At 42.9% G+C, this 22,985-nt stretch overlaps 1 long non-coding RNA gene across 3 annotated transcripts in view; it reads right to left on the minus strand.

Moving 5' to 3' along the window:
- The window catches only part of LOC138424198 (uncharacterized), a 190,499-nt gene that overhangs the window by 125,425 nt on the left and 42,089 nt on the right, over positions 1-22,985 (minus strand). Inside the window, exon 2 of one of the 3 annotated variants that reach the window (XR_011250679.1) lies at positions 17,305-17,467. The exons of the other annotated variants lie outside the window; for them this stretch is intronic. This is a non-coding gene — a long non-coding RNA (uncharacterized lncRNA). The remainder of the gene's footprint in view (positions 1-17,304; positions 17,468-22,985) is intronic. 3 annotated transcript variants of the gene reach the window in all.

The following is a 22,985-nucleotide window of genomic DNA, read 5'->3' on the forward strand; positions in this document are numbered from 1 at the left end:
CCATCCAAGTACTGCATTTCGGACTCTTTTGTTGACCATGATGGCTACTCCATTTCTTCTGAGGGATTCCTGCCCGCAGTAGTAGATATAATGGTCATCTGAGTTAAATTCACCCATTCCGGTCCATTTTAGTTCGCTGATTCCTAGAATGTCGACGTTCACTCTTGCCATCTCCTGTTTGACCACTTCCAATTTGCCTTGATTCATGGAGCTAACGTTCCAGGTTCCTATGCAAGACTGTTCTTTACAGCATCGGACCTTGCTTCTATCACTGAAAGAGGAACTCCCCAGGTCAGTAGGTGCCCAATATGCTACTGGAGATCAGTGGAGAAATAACTCCGGAAAGAATGAAGGGATGGAGCCAAAGCAAAAACAATACCCAGTTGTGGATGATCAGAGTATACAGACCGTCAAACTAGAGGATAAGGCACTACCAACTCTAATGGGTGTTTGTGACACAATGATTCCAGATTAGGAATTTTCAGTTCTGGTCACAGTGCCTAAGGAATTCAGACCAGACTTCCACCAAGAACACTTAGAAAAATATAAGAAAGCATTTTTAAAGAATCTGTTTGGAGGCATCAGAGAATTAAGGAGATAGTGAAAAACATGAAGAGCTGTAGGTCCAGGAACTAGGAAGAGAACAGAACACAGAGAAATGAGCCCAGCATTTGGAGCCACTTTTTGTAGGGTAAGCACATGGGAGGAGAGCCTGTTAGTAATTTTTCAACTGATTACAATGGGTTAGAACTGTTCACCCAATGTCCTTCTCACTCAATCCATTTCTGATACCTTTGGAGACTTTCCTGTCCATCCCATGTACAACTAGTGGGGGATTTTAATCATGACTTGTTGGGAAGATCCCCTGGAGAAGGAAATGGCAACCCACTCCAGTATTCTTGCCTGGAGAATCCCATGGAGGGAAGAGCCTGGTAGGCTATAGTCCACAGGGTTCCAAAGAGTCGGACAAGACTGAGCTACTTCACTTCCAATCAGCCAGGCATATGACCTAAGCTGTGGGCAATCATATAATATGCCACCCAGGAGAATGTCATTAAGATAAATAATACAGATGAGAACTGAAATTTGAAGAGGCCCATCCAACCATTAGAAGTAGCTGGGAGAAGGGTTATAGGAAAGAAGTCAGTCCGCCAACATGTGATCAGTAAGTTTAAGAGTGGGTGGTGCCGTGGAACCCAAGAGAAGGGAGTGCTTCCTGAAAACCAGGGAGGTCAACTACGCCAGAGGCTACTGGGAGGTCAGGGTGATGACAAAAAACGTATCCATTATGCATGGCTTTTTGGAGGTTGTTGGTGACTTTTGGCAACGGAAATTTCAGGAAAGTGGTAGGGGCAGAGCCAGATTGGGGTGGGAAGGAAAGAAACCAGGTAGTGAAGAAATGCAAACACCGAGTAGACAATTATTCTGTGGTTTGGCTTTGAAGAGGGTAGAAAATGTAGCCACACCTGGAAGGAGATAAGGAGTCAAAGGAGTGTTTGTTTTGCTTCAGGTGAAAGACCTTCGGGCATGCTTGTGTGATCTCTCTGAAGTCAAACTGATTTCTATCATACATGAAACCACCTTTTGTCTTAGTTTGAAGTTCTTTATTTTGTTCCCTACAACCAACTTCTTGATATCAGATGTTGACAATAAATAAGCCTGGAAGCCCTGCATTTGGACATAAATATTTGAAAACTTCAGCTTCCCTGATAGCTCAGTTGGTAAAGAATCTGCCTGCAATGCAGGAGACTCCAGTTCAATTCTTGGGTTGGGAAGATCTGCTGGAGAAGGGTAGGCTACCCACTCCAGTATTCTTGGGCTTCCCTTGTGGCTCAACTGGTAAAGCATCCGCCTACAATGTGGGAGACCAGGGTTCGATCCCTGGGTTGGGAAGATCCCCTGGAGAAGGGAAAGGTTACCCACTCCAGTATTCTGGCCTGGAGAGTTCCATGAGAACTTTAGAACTGTCATGAAATGGACCCTAGGTCTTCTAGCCCAGTCACAATGCGCCTTGCTAAGTTTCTGCACTTGGGTAATAACAGAGTCTTCTCCCTGAAGACTAGCAAAGCCAGACACAGAACTTCCACTTCACTGTTGAATGCGATGGTTTGCGGGACTCAGATTCACTCTCAGAGCTGTCAGAATTACACAGAGAGAAACAGTTTGAAAGTCTTTGTTCCCAGTCTCTGGAGAGTATGATATGCGTGAGCCTGTTCTTTAGACCACGGCCATCTTTGCAATATTGATAACAGTGAGTCTCTGGACTATATATCTGGAGGTTGGACCTTGTAATCAGGCAATATCTCTGATGTACGTTATGAACCCTTAACTGGCCAATCATTTCGAATCCTGTTAGCATGTCTATTTGAGGGAGGGAATAGTTCAACATTTAATATTCTTATCTCTTAATTAAACAACTGGCCCAGTGAGGTTATTTCAGCTTTAAGCTCCAACTCAGAATCTAGACTAAGTTGTGGGGAAAGCAGTCAGTATATGAGGCTTATTTCGGAGCCCTTTTTGTGGGGAAGTGCCAAAATAAGAGCAAGATTTGTGAGCAAGAAAACAAAACTAAAACTAAAGGGTAAATTAAGATGAAGCAACGAAAGCATTTAAAACTTCTTAAAAACTTCTATTAATAGAGAGCAGCTGGATGAGTATCTCAAGGAATGAGCCAACATCAGATTCTGCCTGCTGCTGCTGCTGCTAAGCCACTTCAGTTGTGTCCGACTCTGTGTGACCCCATAGACGGCAGCCCACCGGGCTCCCCCGTCCCTGGGATTCTCCAGGCAAGAACACTGGAGTGGGTCGCCATTTCCCTCTCCAATGCATGAAAGTGAAAAGTGAAAGGAAATCACTCAGGCGTGTCCAACTCTTCGCGACCCCATGGACAGCAGCCTACCAGGCTCCTCTGTCCATGGGATTTTCCAGGCAAGAGTACTGGAGTGGGGTGCCATCGCCTTCTCCAAGATTCTGCCTACATGGTTGAATATATTATTAATATAAAGACTTTATTCTCAAAAGCAAAGTTGAAAACTTTGTTCCCAAGTTCCGGTCGTGGTCTGCAAACTTTTCCACAGATACAAGATTACCTGAAATAGATTGGTGCTGTCACCCCAGGCAAGCCACCTGACGCAAGTATAGCTGAAAGTGAGTGTTAGTCGCTCCAGTCGTGCCTGACTCTGTGACCCTGTGGACTGTAGCCCGCCAGGCTCCTCTGTCCATGGAATTCTCCAGGCAGGAATACTGGAGTGGGTTGCCATTTCTTCACCCAGGGATCAAGCCCTCATCTCTCAGGTTTCCTGCATTGGCAGGCTGGCTTCTTTACCACTAGCACCAACTGGGAAGTCCCTAAGTATAGCTAAGAACCTACTAAAATAAGCAATATTTTCAAGAGAATATTAAACATCTGGCTCAAGACTTAAAAACCTATGAAACTACCAGACGGCTATTTCTGAGAGTGCTAGGCTACTGACGACATTTGGCATGAAGGCTTGGCGGGTGGGGGGCAGGGACTAATTCTATATTTGAGCAAGGTGTCTTTTTTTGAAAAAAATTCTGCTTATTAGGACTTCCTATTTTCTTTTGAATTATCTAGGTTGTTGCATTTTTCCTCAAAAATTTCCTCTCAAAAGAAAGATGCAAATAAATTTGCATGTGTACACACATACACTGTAGATAAATTTCTTTTCGAGAGATCAATAATGTAATTTTTGCAGTTTTTTTTTTTTAAATACTGCAAGTCTGATGAAAGACTGGGGAACATTAAGTTGATAACACTGGACCCATTTCACCATGGAAACAGCAGTGATCTGTCTTTACCGGGATAGGTTCCTGTTTAGAGAATGGTCCCGACTTCTCTGCCAGCTCCAGTACCACTACCCATGGACTCACTGTGTGCCTTAAGACTCATCAAATGTCCCTCACCACATAGCTTCTATCTGAGCAGCCCATTTCACAGCATAGAAACTGTGACACTTCACTCTCACCTCTGGAATTCTCTGGACTCATCATCTACTTTATCACTAAGAAGAAGTTGGCCCCTTACATTGGTTGTGTTGCTAACTGGGAAACCTGTATGGGTAGGGGTGCTTCTTTCAGAATGTGTTATATATTCTCAACCTACAACTGAGACACATAACTTGAGGACAAAGTAACAAAGTAACTAAGTTACACTTAGTAACTTGCTGCAGAGTTTTTGCTTCCCATTTCAGAACTTTGGGTTCTGTTGATCTAGGTCTTCATTCTCAAGGGAGGGAGGTGCTTACCAGGGGACACACAATGGCCCCGTTAAATCTGAAACACAGGCCATCCCCTGATCAGGTTGGTTCCTCACACTGTTGAAACAACAGGCAAAACAGTCATTGAAATGGGGTGGTAACTGTCTGGGGTGATTGGTTCTGATGAGTGAGAGGAGCCTGGGTTTCTGATATGAAATGTTTGAAAGCAGTTTCCTGCTGAGGTTACTTTAGGGATGGCCTTACCATCTCCCTGTTTGGTTTCTTGGGTTTTCTATCACTGGCGTAGAATCTCCTGCGTTAAATTTTCTGTTTCAAAAATTTAGGGTGGCTCCTCAGGAACTTGACTGATATACTTCTTGGTGTCAGGAGTGGTCCCAGGAAAATTCCCTCAAGATGAGATTCTACAGATTGAGTTCTTATCCCTTTGAGCACAATTTCAGGGTTGTCTTACTTTACAGACAAAAAATGAATCGGCATCTTGCCATCTTCCCCTGAGGATCTGGGCTCCTGGCCATCCAGAAGAACCTCGAGTCCTGGCCAGCCTGACCTGCACCAGGTATAGCCATGTGACAAAGTTCTGCCAACGGAATATAAATGGAAGTAGCATGTGGAACTTCCTGGAGCCATTCTTAAAGGGAGCAACTTGCACTTCCCTTCCCCTTTTCTCCTTGCTGATGAAGGGAATGTAGATATGAAGACATCTTGGGTTATCCATTAACAACAGAAGTAAGAACCTGGAGAAGCCTTGGTCTCTGATAAATTTAAAGAACTTTCTTACCATCCCGAACATTGGCTAGAACCAGTGACAGGGTCAGTGATCCCAGGGAGACCAGAGGCTCTTGCCCAGATACAAGCAAGATCTGATACCTTAACTGGGGTGTATAAGGATGCAGAGGATGCAAAGAGGCCTCTCCTCTCCCACAGAAGGTAGATTCCCAAGTTTCCCCACGTGTTCATTTGCCAGGTTGAGAAAAAGGAGATAGAAGGGAGGAACTTCCATGATAGAGAATCTTCAAATTCTTCAAATATCTGCCCCCAAAGCTTCAGGGATCCAAAGGAAGAGCTTTAAATCAGAAGAGACTGAGAAACCATCCACTGGAGCATTTAAGGTTTGTTAGTTTGGTTGGTTGGTTTTCCTTACAACTCAGTGGGTGGGGACTTAAGGACGTTAGATCAGTCATGGGAAATAAGAATCAGCATCTTCTTTGAACATGTAGAATATAGTAGGTGTGATTGATTATATTCTTTGCAGCCAAAGATGGAGAAGCTCTATACAGTCAACAAAAACAAGACTGGGAGCTGACTGTGGCTCAGATCATGAACTCCTTATTGCCAAATTCAGACTTAAATTGAAGAAAGTAGGGAAAACTGCTAGACCATTCAGGTATGACCGAAATAAAATCCCTTATGATTATACAGTGGAAGTGAGAAATAGATTTAAGGGCCTAGATCTGATAGATAGAGTGCCTGATGAACTATGGATGGAGGTTCGTGACATTGTACAGGAGACAGGGATCAAGACCATCCCCATGGAAAAGAAATGCAAAAAAGCAAAATGGCTGTCTGGGGAGGCCTTACAAATAGCTGTGAAAAGAAGAGAGGCGAAAAGCAAAGGAGACGAGGAAAGATATAAGCATCTGAATGCAGAGTTCCAAAGAATAGCAAGAAGAGATAAAAAAGCCTTCTTCAGTGATCAATGCAAAGAAATAGAGGAAAACAACAGAACGGGAAAGACTAGAGATCTCTTCAAGAAAATTAGAGATACCAAGGGAACATTTCATGCAAATATGGGCTTGATAAAGGACAGAAATGGTCTGGACCTAACAGAAGCAGAAGATATTAAGAAGAGGTGGCAAGAATACACGGAAGAACTGTACAAAAGAGATCTTCATGACCCAGATAATCATGATGATGTGATCACTAAACTAGAGCCGGACATCTTGGAATGTGAAGTCAAGTGGGCCTTAGAAAGCATCACTACTAACAAAGCTAGTGGAGGTGATGGAATTCCAGTTGAGCTGTTTCAAATCCTGAAAGATGATGCTGTGAAAGTGCTGCACTCAATATGCCAGCAAATTTGGAAAACTCAGCAGTGCCCACAGGACTGGAAAATGTCAGTTTTTACTCCAATCCCAAAGAAAGGCAATGCAAAAGAATGGTCAAACTACTGCACAATTGCACTCATCTCACACGCTAGTAAAGTAATGCTCAAAATTCTCCAAGCCAGACTTCAGCAATACGTGAACCGTGAACTTCCAGATGTTCAAGCTGGTTTTAGAAAAGGCAGAGGAACCAGAGATCAAATTGCCAACATCTGCTGGATCATGGAAAAAGCAAGAGAGTTCCAGAAAAACATCTATTTCCGCTTTATTGACTATGCCAAAGCCTTTGACTGTGTGGATCACAATAAACTGTGGAAAATTCTGAAATGGGAATACCAGACCACCTAACCTGCCTCTTGAGAAATCTGTCTGCAGGTCAGGAAGCAACAGTTAGAACTGGACATGGAACAACAGACTGGTTCCAAATAGGAAAAGGAGTACGTCAAGACTGTATATTGTCACCCGGCTTATTTAACTTCTATGCAGAATACATCATAAGAAACTCTGGGCTGGAAGAAGCACAAGCTGGAATCAAGATTGCCAGGAGAAATATCAATAACCTTAGATATGCAGATGACACCACCCTTATGGCAGAAAGTGAAGAGGAGCTAAAAAGCCTCTTGATGAAAGGGAAAGAGGAGAGCGAAAAGTTGGCTTAAAGCTCAACATTTAGAAAACAAAGATCATGGCATCTGGTCCCATCACTTCATGGGAAATAGATGGGGAAACAGTGGAAACAGTGTCAGACTTCATTTTTTTGGGCTCCCAAATCACTGCAGATGGTGACTGCAGCCATGAAATTAAAAGACGCTTACTCCTTGGAAGAAAAGTTATGACCAACCTAGATAGCATATTCAAAAGCAGAGACATTACTTTGCCAACTAAGGTCCATCTAGTCAAGGCTATGATTTTTCCTGTGGTCATGTATGGATGTGAGAGTTGGACTGTGAAGAAGGCTGAGCGCCAAAGAATTGATGCTTTTGAACTGTGGTGCTGGAGAAGACTCTTGAGGGTCCCTTGGACTGCAAGGAGATCCTACCAGTCCATTCTAAAGGAGATCAACCCTGGGATTTCTTTGGAAGGAATGATGCTAAAGCTGAAGCTCCAGTACTTTGGCCACCTCATGCGAAGAGTTGACTCATTGGAAAAGACTCTGATGCTGGGAGGGATTGGGGGCAGGAGAAGGGGACGACTGAGTATGAGATGGCTGGATGGCATCACTGACTTGATGGACGTGAGTCTGAGTGAACTCCGGGAGTTGGTGATGGACAGGGAGGCCTGGCATGCTGCAATTCATAGGGTCGCAAAGAGTCGGACATGACTGAGCGACTGAACTGAACTGAACATCTGATTGAACTGAGTTTCACATGGCTAGCCTGGTAAAATGCTGGAATCATTGTTAGGGAAGAGCTATACATGCTGAAATCAGAAAATCCACAGATGATAGGATGGTTAAAGCCATCAGGTAGACTATGGTTGTCATTGGCTTTATCAGGAAATTCCATGTTGCAAGAAAAAACCCTCAATGATGAAACAACAGAGAATCTGATGAGCTTTACACATAGAAGAATAATTCAGATACCCTGCAGGGAGCTCTGCCAATACCAGGGCAAGAGAACATCTGTAAGCCAGTTGCAGAAACTTCAGAAAATCCAGTCCCCAGTAAAAACAAGACCTTGAACCTTGGTGACTAAAGTCAGTCTTCCCCACTGGAGGCCACGTTCCAGCAACGACACCTTCTTTTGTTGGTCACTATGTGCCCAGTGCCCAGAACAGGGCCTGACACCTAATAGCTGTTCAATAAATATTTGATAAATATATGAATAGAAAACTTTTTTTTTATTTTTAAAACTTTATACCATAAGGAGATGGTGCATTTCTGTTCAGAAGGAAAAGATTCTTAAAATTTTCAAAAATATGAATTATAGTACTTTAAAAAATTCTCTGAGAGACTTCCCTGGTGTCCAGTGGCTAAGACTCCAAGCTCCCAAAGAAGGAAGCCTGGGTTCAATCCCTGGTCAGGGAGCTAGATCCCACAGGCTGCAACTAAGACCTGGTATAGCCAAATAAACAGGTAAAAATATTTTTAAAATTCCCTGCTGATATCCCCAAGTGAAAATACTGGAAGACAATGCAACAAAAGCTACATATGTTGGAGGAAGAAAGCTCGGGCTTAAGAGGGGCTCTGGGGCTTCCCAGGTTGGCATCAAGAGCTGGGGGCCCATGACTGCGCCAGAGGTGAGATGAGGGAGCCAGAGGCAAGGAAGACACTGTGGTCTTGTATTGGCTTATATTTTCTCCCACTTATTTGGAGTGGTTACTAGAGACAAAACACTGTTCTGGGCATTTTATTTCTGCGTCTCCTTTAATCCTCATAGCAATCCTATTAGGTAGAAAGATTCCTATTTAGCATGATCAGAGAGAGAAAATGATTTATGCAGAGTCACACAGCTGGAGGTAGACGGAGACCTGGACCGAGCCTGTTTCACCCACAGCTTGGCTTTTCACCTCCAGCCTCAGTGGAACACCTGCTCTGGGAGCGCCTCTCCGCTCACTGGTGACCTCTGTTCCTCACTTATCCCTGGACCCCTCTTCTCAAGGCCAGCTCAGAGCAATGAGAAGCTCTCAGCCTTCCTTTTCATCAACTCCAGCTCTGTCTTCAGAAAAAGCTTGGATGCCAGTGCCTCCAATAGCTCTCCTTGATCACCCCTAACCGTGCTCTGGCACTGCCTGGTCACAAATGTAACACTTCATTCCGTTGGGTGGTTATTTCACTAACATATCTTTACCCACTAACGTGAAGACTATATTTGTTTCCACTCTCCATTGTCATGCTAGTGTCTAGAACAGCGCCTGGCATGCAGCAAGCCTTGATAGATATTTGCTGAATGAATAAAGGAATGCTTTGTGTGCAAGAATCTGCTTAGGGGTCATTTCTGCGGTCCCTTTATTGACTGACGTCCCTAGCACACTGCTCTAGGACATCCCTGTGTGCCTTGTCATGTGGGTCTCTGCTGTTTGGAGACCTGGGCTACACAAAAGGGAATCAGGGCATAATGTTGATTGAATTCTTTTTTAAAATGCTGTCTACCATCAATTTTTCTTCTGAGGTTCTGATATAGTTACTCTAGTCTAAGGAGTCTAAGGATGATGCATTATTAATAAAATTTCTTAAGACACAGAGAAAAATGAAATCATTCCTTATTAACATTGAATTGCTGAAGTGAAATATGGAAAGTTTCATTATTAAACATAGATCTTTGGAGATTAGTTTCTACTTTATAATCTAGTAGAATGGTTTACAAACTTTATACATTCTCTGTCAATAACTCAGCCTTGGGAATATAACATATTTGTGCTTTAAAAGACTCACACTCCTATAAATTTGATCAACTATAAACACCTTAAACTTTTAACGTTCAAAACAAATACATTGCAAACCATATATCTAATAAAGGAATTATATCCAGAATATAAAAAGAACTCCTGCACTCAACAGTTAAAAGAAAAAAAGATACCCCATTTCAAAAATGGGCAAAGTAACTATTCAAGATAGCCAAGACATGGAAGCAACCTAAATGTGCATAGACAGATGAATGGATAAAGAGGATGTGCTGTATTACACACACAGTGGGATATTACCCAGCCATCAAAGGAATGAAATGATGCCATTTGCAGCAACGTGGATGGACCTAGAGATGATTGCACTAAGTGAAGTAAGTCATAAAGAGAGAGAGACGAATACATCACATCACTTATCTGTGGCATCAGAAATACAACACAAAGGAACCTATCTACGAAACAGACTCGCAGACACAGAGACCAGACTTGTGGTTCCTAAGGGGAAGTGGCAGAGGAAAGGCCTGGGGTGGTTGGGATCAGCAGGTGCAAACTAGGATAGATAGGGTGGATAAACAACAGGGCCCTACTGTATATCACAGGGAGTGTATTCAATGTTCTGTGATACACCGTAATGAGAAAGAATACATACATGTATAACTCAGTCCCTTCTCTGTGCAGTAAAAAGGAACACAACATTGTAAATCAACTATACTTCAATAAAATTCTTTAAGTGGGCGAAGCATTTGAACAGATATTTCTTTAAAAAAAAAGCTATAAAAATGGCCAATAAGCACATGAAAAGATGTTCAACATTATTAACCATCAGGAAAATGAAATAAAAACGACAGTGAGAGACTCTCTTCGTACACACTTGGATGGCTATAACCAAAAAGACAGATAATAATGAGTGTTGGTGACAATGTGAAGAAACTGGGACCATCATACACTGTTGGTGGGAATGTAACATGGTGCCCAACAACTGCAGACAACAGTTTGGCAGTTCCTCAAAGAGTTAAACAGTGATCATATTTTCTAGCAATTTCACTCCCAGATATATACTCAAGAGAAATGAAAACATGTGACCACATAAAACCTTTTACAGGATGCTCCTAGCAGTATTAGTCACAATAGTAACAAAGTGGGAACAACCCAGTGTCCATCAGCTGACGAATGAATACGTGCAACAGGGTTCTGCGTCCATGCCATGGAACACGGGAAAGGAATGGAGGGCTGAAACAGGCCACGAAGTGAAAGAACCCTGAAAGCATGATGCTCAGTGAGGCCGCCAAGATCCGTTTGTATTGAGAGTGTAGGATCCCATTTATATGAAATGTCCAGAAGAGACGAAGCTGTAGTGACAGAAAGTATATTAGCGGCTGTCGGGGGCTAGGATTGGGGAGAATCAGCAGTGACTTCCAGTGGGTGTGGCACCGTGGAAACTAGGGCAGTTCCCAGAAATCCATACAGAGGAGGGTGGGCAGGGGTCCCAGACAAGAGAGTTTCTGTCACACCGTCACATATAACAATTTCTTATTTTCAGCTTTATTACATTTATTACTATGTTTAGTCATCAACAAAATCTAATTCTTTATGACTGTTACAATCATAGGTAACACTTATTGGTTTCTTACTATGTTCTGGGAGTACCTCTTCATAGCTAATAGCATAGACTCTGGGGCAACATAAACTGGGTTAACACCCAGCCCCATCACTTTCTATGTGACCCTCTGCAAGTTTTGTAAGCTGGGATGAATTATCCAAACCTACCCTACCTGTTTCTTCAGTTGTAAAATGGGAATAGTAATAGCACTGATGTCTTAGGACTGTTGTGTTGGTGTGTGATAAGTGTTAACTATTTTTCTTTGTTAATTGTTAACAGATTATAGTCTTGTTTATTATTGATTCCCTAGTCCCTGGGGAAACCAGCGCATAGACTAATTAATCAGTTTTATCTTATTATTTTCAGTTAAAAATTGATAGGCTTTATTTTCTTTATAGCATGGTAGTCTTACAGAAAAATTTAATAGTAAGTATAGAGTTTCCCTGCTTATTTAACTTCTATGCAGAGTACATCATGAGAAACGCTAGACTGGAAGAAACACAAGCTGGAATCAAGATTGCTGGGAGAAATATCAATAACCTCAGACATGCAGATGACACCACCCTTATGGCAGAAAGTGAAGAGGAACTAAAAAGCCTCTTGATGAAAGTGAAGGTAGAGAGTGAAAAAGTTGGCTTAAAGCTCAACATTCAGAAAACGAAGATCATGGCATCCGGTCCCATCACTTCATGGGAAATAGATGGGGAAACAGTGGAAACAGTGTCAGACTTTATTTTTGGGAGCTCCCAAATCACTGCAGATGGTGACTGCAGCCATGAAATTAAAAGACGCTTACTCCTTGGAAGAAAAGTTATGACCAACCTAGATAGCATATTGAAAAGCAGAGACATTACCTTGCCAACAAAGGTCCGTCTAGTCAAGGCTATGGTTTTTCCAGTGGTCTTGTATGGATGTGAGAGTTGGATTGTGAAGAAAGCTGAGCGCTGAAGAATTGATACTTTTGAACTGTGGAGATGGAGAACTCTTGAGAGTCCCTTGGACTGCAAGGAGTTCCAACCAGTCCATTCTAAAGGAGATCAGCCCTGAGTGTTCTTTGGAAGGAATGATGCTAAAGCTGAAACTCCAATACTTTGGCCACCTCATGCGAAGAGTTGACTCATTGGAAAAGACTCTGATGCTGGGAGGGATTGGGGGCAGGAGGAGAAGGGGACGACAGAGGATGAGATGGCTGGATGGCATCACTGACTCAATGAACATGAGTTTGGGTGAACTCCGGGAGTTGGTGATGGACAGTGAGGCCTGGCGTGCTGTGATTCATGGGGTCGCAAAGAGTTGGACACGACTGAGCGACTGAACTGAACTGAACTGTTAGAGTTTCCATACCTGTCCCTCCCTCCAACAAACAAGTTTTTCCCTTTAATAAAGATCTTCCATTAGTGTGGTGCATCTGATACAGTTGATGAGCCTATACTAATAAATTATTCACTGAAGTCCACTGTTTATATTAGAATTCACTTTTAATATGATAGAATTATGGGTTTTGACAAATGTATAATGCCAGACATCCACCTTTACAATATCATATAGAACAGTTTCACTGCCCTAAAAGTCTCCCATGCTTCATCCAGTCATCCCTTCCTCCTCACCAGATCCACTAGCAACCACTGATCTTTCTACTGTCTCCAGAGTCTTGCCTCTTCCGGGATGTTGGCACAGAGCGGGAATCATTCTGTACTTCAATGTTTTCAGATTGTCTTCTTTCACTTTCACTTAGTAGTAACCATTCAACTTTCCTCCGTCTCTTTTTGTGCTTTGATAGTGCATTTCCTTTTGCCATTGAATAATACTCTATTTTTTTGGATGTACCAGTTTGTCCATTCTCCTAAAAAAGTGCATCTTGGTTGTTTCCCAGTTTTGGCAATTACAGATAAATCTACTATACACCTTCATGTACAAGTGATTGTGTGTACATACATTTTCAGCTTATTTAGGTAAATGCCAAGGAACATGACTGCTGGGTTGTATGGTAACTGAATTCTGCTTAGAGAATGCACCAGTCATAGCAAATACCCTTTTTCAACAACACAGGAAATGACTTTACACATGGACATCACCAAATGGTCAATACTGCAGACAAAGATGGAGAAGCTGTACACAGTCAGCAAAAACAAGAGCTGGAGCTGACTGTGGCTCAAATCATCAGCTTCTCATAGCAAAATTCAGGCTTAAACTAAAGAAAGTGTAGGACACCACTAGGCCAGCCAGGTACCACTTAAATGAAATGCCCTATGAATGTGCTGCAGAGGAGACAGACTGAAGGGATTAGATCCAGTGAACAGTGTGCCTGAGGAGGTACGGGTGGCGGTCTGTAATACTGTACAGGAAGCAGAGAACAAGACCATCTCAAAGGAAAAGAAAAGCAGAAGGCAAAGTGGTTGTTTGAGGAGGCCTTACAAAAAGCTGAAGAAAGAAGAGAAGTGAAAAGCAAGGGAGAAAAGAAGGGTGCATCCAACTAAAGGCAGAGTTCCAGAGAACAGGAAGGAGAGATGAGACGGCCTTCTTCAAGGAACAGTGCATAAAACTGGAAGGAAACAACAGAAGGGGAAAGACTAGAGGTCTCTTCAGGAAAACTGGAAATATCACAGGAATATGTCACCCAAAGATGGGCCTAATAAAGTACAGAAACGGTAGAGACCTAGCAGACACAGAGGAGATCAAGAAGAGATGGAAAGAGTACATGGGAGAGCTGTGCAAAAAGACCTTAATGAACTGGATAAGCACGATGGTGTGGTCAGTCACCCAGAGCCAGACCTTCTGGAGTGTGCAGTCAGGTGGGCCTTAGGAAGCCCTGCTGTCAATAAAGCTAGTGGATGGGATGGAATTCCCGTGGAGATATTCAAAACCCTAAAGGATGATGCTATCAAATGTTGCACTCAATATGTCAGCAAATCTGGAAGACCCAGCAGTGGCCACAGGACCGGAAAAAGTCAATCCTCATCCCAATTCCCAAGAAGGTTAGTACTAAAGACCGTGCAAACCATCGGACAATTGCACTCATCTCCCATGCTAGTAAGGCCGTGCTTAAAATCTTGCATGCTAGGCTTCAGCATTATGAAAACCAAGAACTTCCAGAAGTTCCAGCTGGGTTTAGAAAAGGCAGAGGAACCAGAGATCGAACTGCCAGCATTCACTGGATCCTAGAGAAAGCAAGGGAATTTCAGAAAAAGATGGCATCTACCTCTGCTTCATCAGCCGCACTAAAACTTTTGACTATGTGGATCATAACAAACTGTGAAAAGCTCTTAAAGAGATGGGAATACCAGACCATCTTACTTGTCTCCTGAGAAACCTGCGGGTCAAGAAGCAGCAGTTAGAATCCTGTATGAAACATTGACTGGTTCAGGACTGAGAAAGGAGGACGACAGGGCTGTCTGCTGCCACCCTGTTTATTTAACCTACACGCTGAGCACATCGCGGGAAATGCTGGGCTGGCTGAGTTACAAGCTGGAATCAAGATAGGTGGGAGAAACATCAGCAGCCTCAGATATGTGGATGATACCACTAATGGCACAAAGTGAAGAGGAACTAAAGAGCCTCTTAATGAGGGTGAAGGAGGAGACTGAAAGAGCTGGCTTAAAACTAAATATTAAAAAAAAACTAAGATCGTGGCATCTGGTCCCATTACTTCATGGCAAACAGAAGGGGAAAATTTGGAAGTAGTGACAGATTTCCTCTTCTTGGGCTCTAAAGTCACTGTGGATGGTGACTGCAGCCATGAAATCAGAAGACGGTTGCTTCTTGGCAGGAAAGCAGACAAACCTAGACAGTGTGTTGAAAAACAGAGACATTACTCTGCCAATAAAGATTCATATAGTCAAGGCTATGATCTTCCCAGTGGTCACGTACGGTTGTGAGAGCTGGACCGTAAAGAAGGCAGAGCACCAAAGAACTGATGCCTTCAAACTGTGGTGCTGGAGTAGACTCCTGAGAGTACCTTGGACAGCAAGGAGATCAAACCTGTCAGTCTTAAGGAAAACCAACCCTGAATACTCATTGGAAGGACTGACGCTGCAGCTGAAGCTCCAGTATTTTGGTCACCTGATGAGAAAAGCTGACTCATGGAAAAGTCCCTGATGCTTGGAAAGATTGAGGGCAGAAAGAGAAGAGGGCATCAGAGGATGAGATGGCTGGTTGGCATCACTGATGCAATGGACATGAACTTGGGCAAACTTTGGGAGACGGTGAGGGACAGGGAGGCCTGGTGTGCTGCAGTCCATGGGGTCACAAAGAGGTGGACACAAGTGGGCGACTGAACAACAACATGGTAAGAATCCGTTTAGTTTTCTAAGAAACTGCCAAACTGCCTTCCACAGTGGCTGTACTAGTTTGTATTTCTACCAGCGATGAATGAGAGTTCCTCTTGGTCCGCATCCTTACCACCATTTGGGGTTTGGATTTTGGCCATTCTAATGTGTGTGTAGTGGTACATAATTATAGTCTTAATTTGCAATTCTCTGATGATATATAAAATTGAATATCTTTTCATGTGCTTATTTGTCAGCTGTGTGTCTTCTCTGGTGAGGTGTCTGTTCAGATTTCTTGCCCAGTTTTGAATAGGGTTGTTTATTTTTTTCTTTTTTTAATTGTTGAGTCTTAAGAATTTCTGTATTTGGATATCAGTCCTCATCAGACATGTGTTTGCAAAGACTTTCACCCTGTCTCTGGTTTGTGTTTTCATTCTCTTAATATATTTGTTTTGTCAAATTCTTTAACATTTTCTTTAACCCTGATGTAATCCTCCTGTTCTTTTTCAGATTTGTTCCGTGTATTCTACCTTTGCGAGTTAAATGTTCACTAACAATTTTTTTAATTTGCTTTTGTTTGAACATGAAAATACGCATCTTCTGTAGTTTCTTCTTGGTGCATGTTGGCTGAATTCCATATTTTTTTCATAAATAGGGTTTTTAAAATAATGATGCAAAGTGATAGATACAGGGGAATTTTAAAAATAGTAAAATAAGAGAACAAATAAAAGGAAGATACGGGCTACATGATGAAAAGTTATCCAACTTCACTGATAGGGAATGTCTACTTCCAGATATGATGCAGTGACTTGCGCCAGACTGATGCTCTCCTAGGACTGACCGGAGAGGCCAGGGAAAATAAAAAATTTCTTCTGTTTGGAGACCACAGAGCACAGCTGAGCAAACAGAATGGCTCTGGGCTGGATTTTGGAGGAATAGAACGGCGGATTGCTGAGCAGACGTTCCAGAACTGTCCTGCCTTCAGGGAACTTGCCAGCTCTTGGCACTGACTGAGGCAGAAGGAAAAGAAAGCCAGAGAGTCATTGTTTTTTAATTGATTTTTGTTGGAGTATAATTGACTTACACTGTTGTGTTAGTTTCTGCTGTACAGCAAAGTGAATCCGTTATACATGAACATATATTCACTCTTTTTTAGATTCTTTTCCCATATAGGTCATTACAGAGGACTGAGTAGAGTTCCCTGTGCTATCCAGTAAGTTCTTACTTGTTATGAGTTTTATATACAGTAATGTGTATATGTAAATCCCAATCTCCCAGTTTTTCCCTCCTCCCCGCCCCCTTTAGAGAACCATGGTTAACAGAGAATCAAGCAGAAATTCTAACACTGTCACAGACATGGGGAGGAGAAGCGGGGTGTGGGGGTGCCTAAACTGGCCCAAGACCCCGGTGAGAGAAGCCAGTACTTAGAAGTGAGTCATGCTCTCAGCTTTCCTGGAGGCATTTGTCAAATTCCTAAACTTGCAAGGAAGAAAGACTCTGCGAAGAAAGAAAAAGGGCAAAGCAGCATCTTCTGCACTTCTGTAGTACTAAGAAAATTAAAAACTGAAATTAGAATGAATCCTGAGAGAGAAGGCCAACTGACAACCCAGGAGCTCAATCAGAAACCCCAAAGGACCACACAGCAGAAGCGGGGGGGAACCAGAGGTGGGCGAACTCATGCCCAAAGTGCAACCGAACCTTGAACTGCTCATTCCCTGCCTGGATTAAGGTGATCCATCACTTCACGATCTACTTACCAGAGGAGACGTTGAGGTTTCTTAGAGAGAGAGATCATCATTCAGCGTATCTACAGTCTGACACAATACACAGCGCTCAACAAGAGACGATAAAGCCTTCCTAAGAGACTGGACTGGGAGAGGAACACGCAATAGCGGATTCACGGATGTGATGTCACTGGAGCTGTCAGAGAGGGACATTAACATCTGCATAAATAAACAGTATGTGCAGGAAGAGACAATGCCACAGAGAACTGGAATATATAAACAACAGTCAAATAGTAATGCTGGAATTAAAAATTACTGCAATTGCCCCCTGGCCCAAGAATTCTATTCCTAAATATATGTAGAGCAGAAATTTGTTCACATAGTCACTAAAGATCTGTATAAGAATATGTTTATAAGCTTTAGTTCATAATAGTCCCAAACTGGAAACCACCCAAGTGTCCACAATAGTGAGTGATAGATAAGCCATGTTACCGCAGTATGATGGACCACTACTCAGCAGTGTAAAGGGAAGGACTATTGATACACCCCAAACTAAACCTTTCTTTCCACATGCCCTCGTATTCTCTACAAAGGTGCCCCTTCCCCCTTTTTTGGTCCCCTTTTTTGACTCATGTAGTCAATCTTGGCTACTTTGGTTCTTGCACAAATAGCAAATAAAGTTGACTCCGCTTTCACAACATGCTTTTTTCAAAGTATTAGTTTCTTTCATGACTGCCAGCCCTACCACACCTATATAAACCCTCACCATTTCTCTCTAGAGCCTTCAGGTGGCCTGTAGGCACCAGTGCTTGCTTCTCTTCCACCCCTAGATGTGGGCCTTCTGAAATGTGCATCTCGTCATTTACCCCACCCACTCACAACCTACCAGTGATGATAGGATTGCATCCTGACTTACAAGGCTCCACAGCATCTCTCTTCTCCCCCTGCCAAGCTTCAGATACACAGGCCTCCGTACCCCCAAACTTGGCTCTCAGGAATTGTCTTTGCTCTCTATGACCTTCTTCTCAGAATTGTTCTTGGTGAGAGTCTCCTCACCTGGAGATCCCCAGGAGGTTAATCCTCAATCTGGGGGCCCAACGATTGATATGGGTCTACGAAACAATGTCTCCTTGCCTTAAGATGGGGCAATGCTGGGGTGAGATACACACCCCAGAGCTGTGGATCAGGCTGGACTTTACCTGGGATCACGTCCCTGCTCAGCCACTTCCCCTGCCTCTTGTTTCCCTCCGTCCCCCCTCTTCTAAGATCAGTCCCCCAGTAAACCACATGCATCAAATACCTATCGCCGACTCTGCTTCTAGTTAGCCTAACCTAAGCCACAGGGCTACCGCAGAAGAAAGGATAGTGATGTGGCTAAAGAAAAGGCTTCAACAGCCAACTTCCTGTCCCATACGAGTGGACGTTGCCCGTGCCATGCAAAGTGTCCAGTTGGAGCTCACAGGTTTTGGAAATCCCAAAACCCAAATCTGCAACAAGTCTACTAGTTAATTAACAACTTTAAAAAAGAAATCAGCACATGATAAGTAAGGGATAGACTCTCGGAAGTCACTGCAGTCAGGACAAAAGCCTTGGCTAACTGTCTATTTGGAGAGTTAACAATTCTAGAAACTAAGCCAAAAGAGAGAACACCAGGATAAAAGGTTCATAAATCTAAGAGCAGACGTTCTACCGAAAGGGTAAGGAGCAGTTTTTAAAAAGAGCCTCCTTTGAGTAAGTCTACATTGAAAGTGGCTTAATGGAAAAATTCTAGGGAAAAAGGCCAAATGTTCCCAAGAGGAGAGGCATACAGCCCTGTCTAGATCCCATCCCTGGGGAGTGGGGGTTTTACCTCTCAGGCCACTGCTTGGTGAGGAAGTTTCCACCAGCCGAGGCTAATGTGGGGAGCTCACCCATGTAAGCCAGTGGCTGCAGCCCTGCAGTCACTGGTGATAGGGGTGCCAGGTGGAAAAGGGAATTCAGGAGGCCAGTCACAGGGCCCACCATACCTGCCTCCATTAGAATCTGTTCAGACACTGGGACAGACTTCCCAGGTGGCTCAGTGTAGAGTCAGTTTGTCAAACAGGAGATGCGGGTTCAGTCCCTGGGTCAGGAAGATCCCCTGGAGAAGCAAACGGTAACCCACTCCAGTATTCTTGCCTGGAGAATCCCATGGACAGAGGAGCCGGGTGGACTACACTCCGTGGAGTCGCAAAAGATTCAGACATGACTTGGTGAATAAATGACAGCAACAAAAAACAAGATAGTGGGACATGACTCTCTGGGGAAACCAACGTCTTGCACGTCGCTAAAAAATAAAGTAAATCAAGCAGGTCATCCAGGACCCCTGTCCTTGACCTCTCAGTGGGGTAGAGGTGGGAGATGAAGATGCGTTTGGAGACTTTTCCTTACAAATATCCAATTCTTCCTTCTTGGGTTTCCCATGACCAGATTTGTTCCCCATCACCCTGTAACTGGGGCTATCATAAACTCCTTACTCTTCTCACTCGAAGTATTAATCCAGAGTAAGTTCAACTTCTCACTGAAGCATATTCAGAGAAGTGTCTCCAGGCGAAGCTGACTGTCCTCCCCTGCTCATCTCACGACCTTCTCAGCCACATGACATACACTATCCCAGAGGTCTGCTATAAATCACAGCTTCCTGGTGATTCACATATCAGCTCCTTCACTCTCTTTCTTACAGTTTAATTTTGTTTGAATCCAAGTAATAGGCTTAACACAGATTTAAAGGTCAGAGCCCCCAGAAGAGAGTCTTCCAGTCTCTTCCCAAGATGTACAGGTTTGACACCAGAGCTCCCATACCAGACAGGAACTCAGTCCAAGAAGCGTCATTACCCAGAGTGCAAGCCTGACTCCTCTGTGCAACATCTCCCCCCATCCTCCGTGGTGCAGCCCTCCAGAAGTAAATCTTCCTCCCTCTGCTAGCAGGTCCCTGGGCTGCCTGGGGTAAGGGGGCTGATTTGCGGTAGTGGGTTCTATCAGCTTCACATTCAAACTAGCATCAAATCCTTGCCAGCTTTACCCTACAGATCCCCCCTCCTCGCTTAGAGGTAACTGGTGTCCCTAATTCCTGCATCATCCCTGGATTCTGTGCTGGCAGTACACTTATTTCTTGTGACCGTCATTATTGGCAGTACCAGGTTTAAGATTTACCTGGTTAGCTAAGGCAGTTACCAGGTTACCATTTCATTTTCAGCCTTTCAAACTTCATAGAAATTTGCATAATCTCTGGTTTTATTTGACCTAACTCCTGTTGTCTTTGTTCCTCTCAATTGATAGCCTTTTTATTCTTTAACTCTTACTTGAATGGAAATAGATATGATCCTACTTCCAACTAGGTTACTTTCTAATTCTGAAGTGTAATCCCATGGATAACCATTAGGGGGTGCAAAAATTTTAATGTAAGGTCCTCCTAAAGGCTACTTTCTCAGCCCTTTTTCATTTAATAAGCAAAAGTGGACTTTTTCTTACGATTCTTAGAAAAAAGTTTTCAAACCACTACACATGTAAATATTTTTTGTCGGATTACCAAATGCAAACAAAGAAAGAAAACTAGTAATTAGACTACCAGTCCATGTTTCAACGTCAAACTTATTCACTCATCCATTCAGCAAACATTTATTAAGCACCTACTACATACCAGGCCCTGAACCAGATATTGGGAATTGAGCAATGAACCTGTATTCATACATGCCTCAACTTGCTTTCTCTCTTTCATATTGCTTACCTACAAGAATTCTTCAGTCATTCACAGACTTCTTACAGATGACATCAGAATATTTTAGGAGAAATTCTAAGGATCAGAGAAGAAGCATCTTTCTTAGCTAGGTATCAAATGAACTAACAGGTACCTTTAAAAAGGTCATAAGGAGAAGATTTAGAACTTTAGAAACATCAGAAGATGTTTTTTGGACAAAATTCAATACTTTTCCTACTCTAGATACATTGGGTAAAAATTTGAAGATGCCTCCATTTTTTTCTCCACTCTCTTCTGGTGACACATCCATCCACCCTTTAATTGTTTCAAAGATCAATCGTATCTGGGGCTCACTCTACTCCCCATCTTAGGAGGAGACAAATAAAAAGTTCCTTTACCACAAAGCATCACGTGCATGAGCTAGTCAGCACTTCTCCCCCAAGACAATCTGCATCCCTCTTTTGTGTCCAGGATCACTGATGGTGACGATATCTTATTTCAGGTTCTCTTTATATTTGAGGCTTTGTATACTCTCTAAAAGGGGCTTTCCTAGTGGCTCAGATGGTAAAGAATCCGCCTGCAATGTGGGAAACCTGGGTTCGATCCCTGGGTTGGGAAGATACCCTGGAGAAGGGAACGGCAACCCACTCCAGTACTCTTGCATGGAGAATCCCCATGGACAGAGGAGCCTCGTGGGCTACAGTCCATGGGGTTGCAAAGAGTCAGATATGACTGAGTGACTAAGCACAGCTTTGAAATACCCCTTTAGGGGTATTTCAAAGCAGCAAGCCAGCAAGAATTTTATGTGATGGTGCAAGAACATGGCATTTATTCATTATTTCTCTGCCTTTGTCCTAACATAAAACTAATCTCAGGGTGGGAGGTAGGAGGGAGGTTCAAGAGGGAGGGGACATGTATGCCTGTGGCTGTTTCATGTTGATGTATGGCAGAAACCAATACAATATTGTAAAGCAATTATCTTCCAATTAAAAACAAATTAAAAAAATAAGCAGAAATCACAATTGTGCATAGCTTCAAATCAATCATACTATTGAAATTGGAAAAAAAAAAAAAAGAATCTCAAGGAAACAGACCAACCTATGCATTGCTGTATCCTGCTCTTCTGTTGAGAATTTGCCATCTCATATGTTCCCAGAATTAGGAAAGTCTTAGCCTATGGCAAATGGTCCAGAAGCACTCTGGGCCTGACCAGGAAGGGCTGTGCTGGGATCCCAGACATACGCTCATTTTCCTATTGGCTTTGGTGGGAAATAGGGCAATGTTTCTTATTAATTCTACCACTGGGAAGAAACTGATTAACTTTCTTAGTGCCAATGATAAATTAACTATAAATAAATAGATAAATGATCAGATGCTAGTGCTGGAATCAGCAAACGTGACTGGGGACTGGAGCTGTGCTGGGATCTTGGATGGCAACACCGTGGCAGTGATGGAGGAGCAGTTCCCAGAAACAGGGACGTGTTCTCAGAACGAGCATGTTTCGAAAACCAGGTGATAAGTTTCCACTGTGGCAAAGTTCACTGTCCCTTTTTATTGGGAAATTAATTCTGGCTTTTGAATACAGAGCTATTTTAGGCATAACTAATATGGAAAAAACTTTGAACTTTTTTCCAATTCAATAGAAATAGGCCAAACTTTTCAAGAATCAGTACAAATTTAAAATTATTTAAAATTACACTGGGAAATATTTGGAATCATCTTATATAGCACACTACAAAAAGGTAAAATACCATCAAATATCACTGATTCCAGCAAACCTCAAAAATCAGTCTTTCATCTGGCAAAAACGAAACCTTGTACAATTCCTGGTGAAAGGCACACTTCCTCTGACCCCATTTAATATCTTGTTTCCAAACCCCTTACATTCTCCACTTTGATATCTGAGGACTAGTGGCAGCTAGAACTGAAGGTCAGTTTTAATTGCCCCATCTATAGAAAGAAGGGTGATCTCTAGAGAGGCACAGGGCTGCATGTATCT

Source organism: Ovis canadensis, chromosome 19 (assembly GCF_042477335.2).
Source record: "Ovis canadensis isolate MfBH-ARS-UI-01 breed Bighorn chromosome 19, ARS-UI_OviCan_v2, whole genome shotgun sequence".
Classification (NCBI taxonomy): Eukaryota; Metazoa; Chordata; class Mammalia; order Artiodactyla; family Bovidae; genus Ovis; species Ovis canadensis.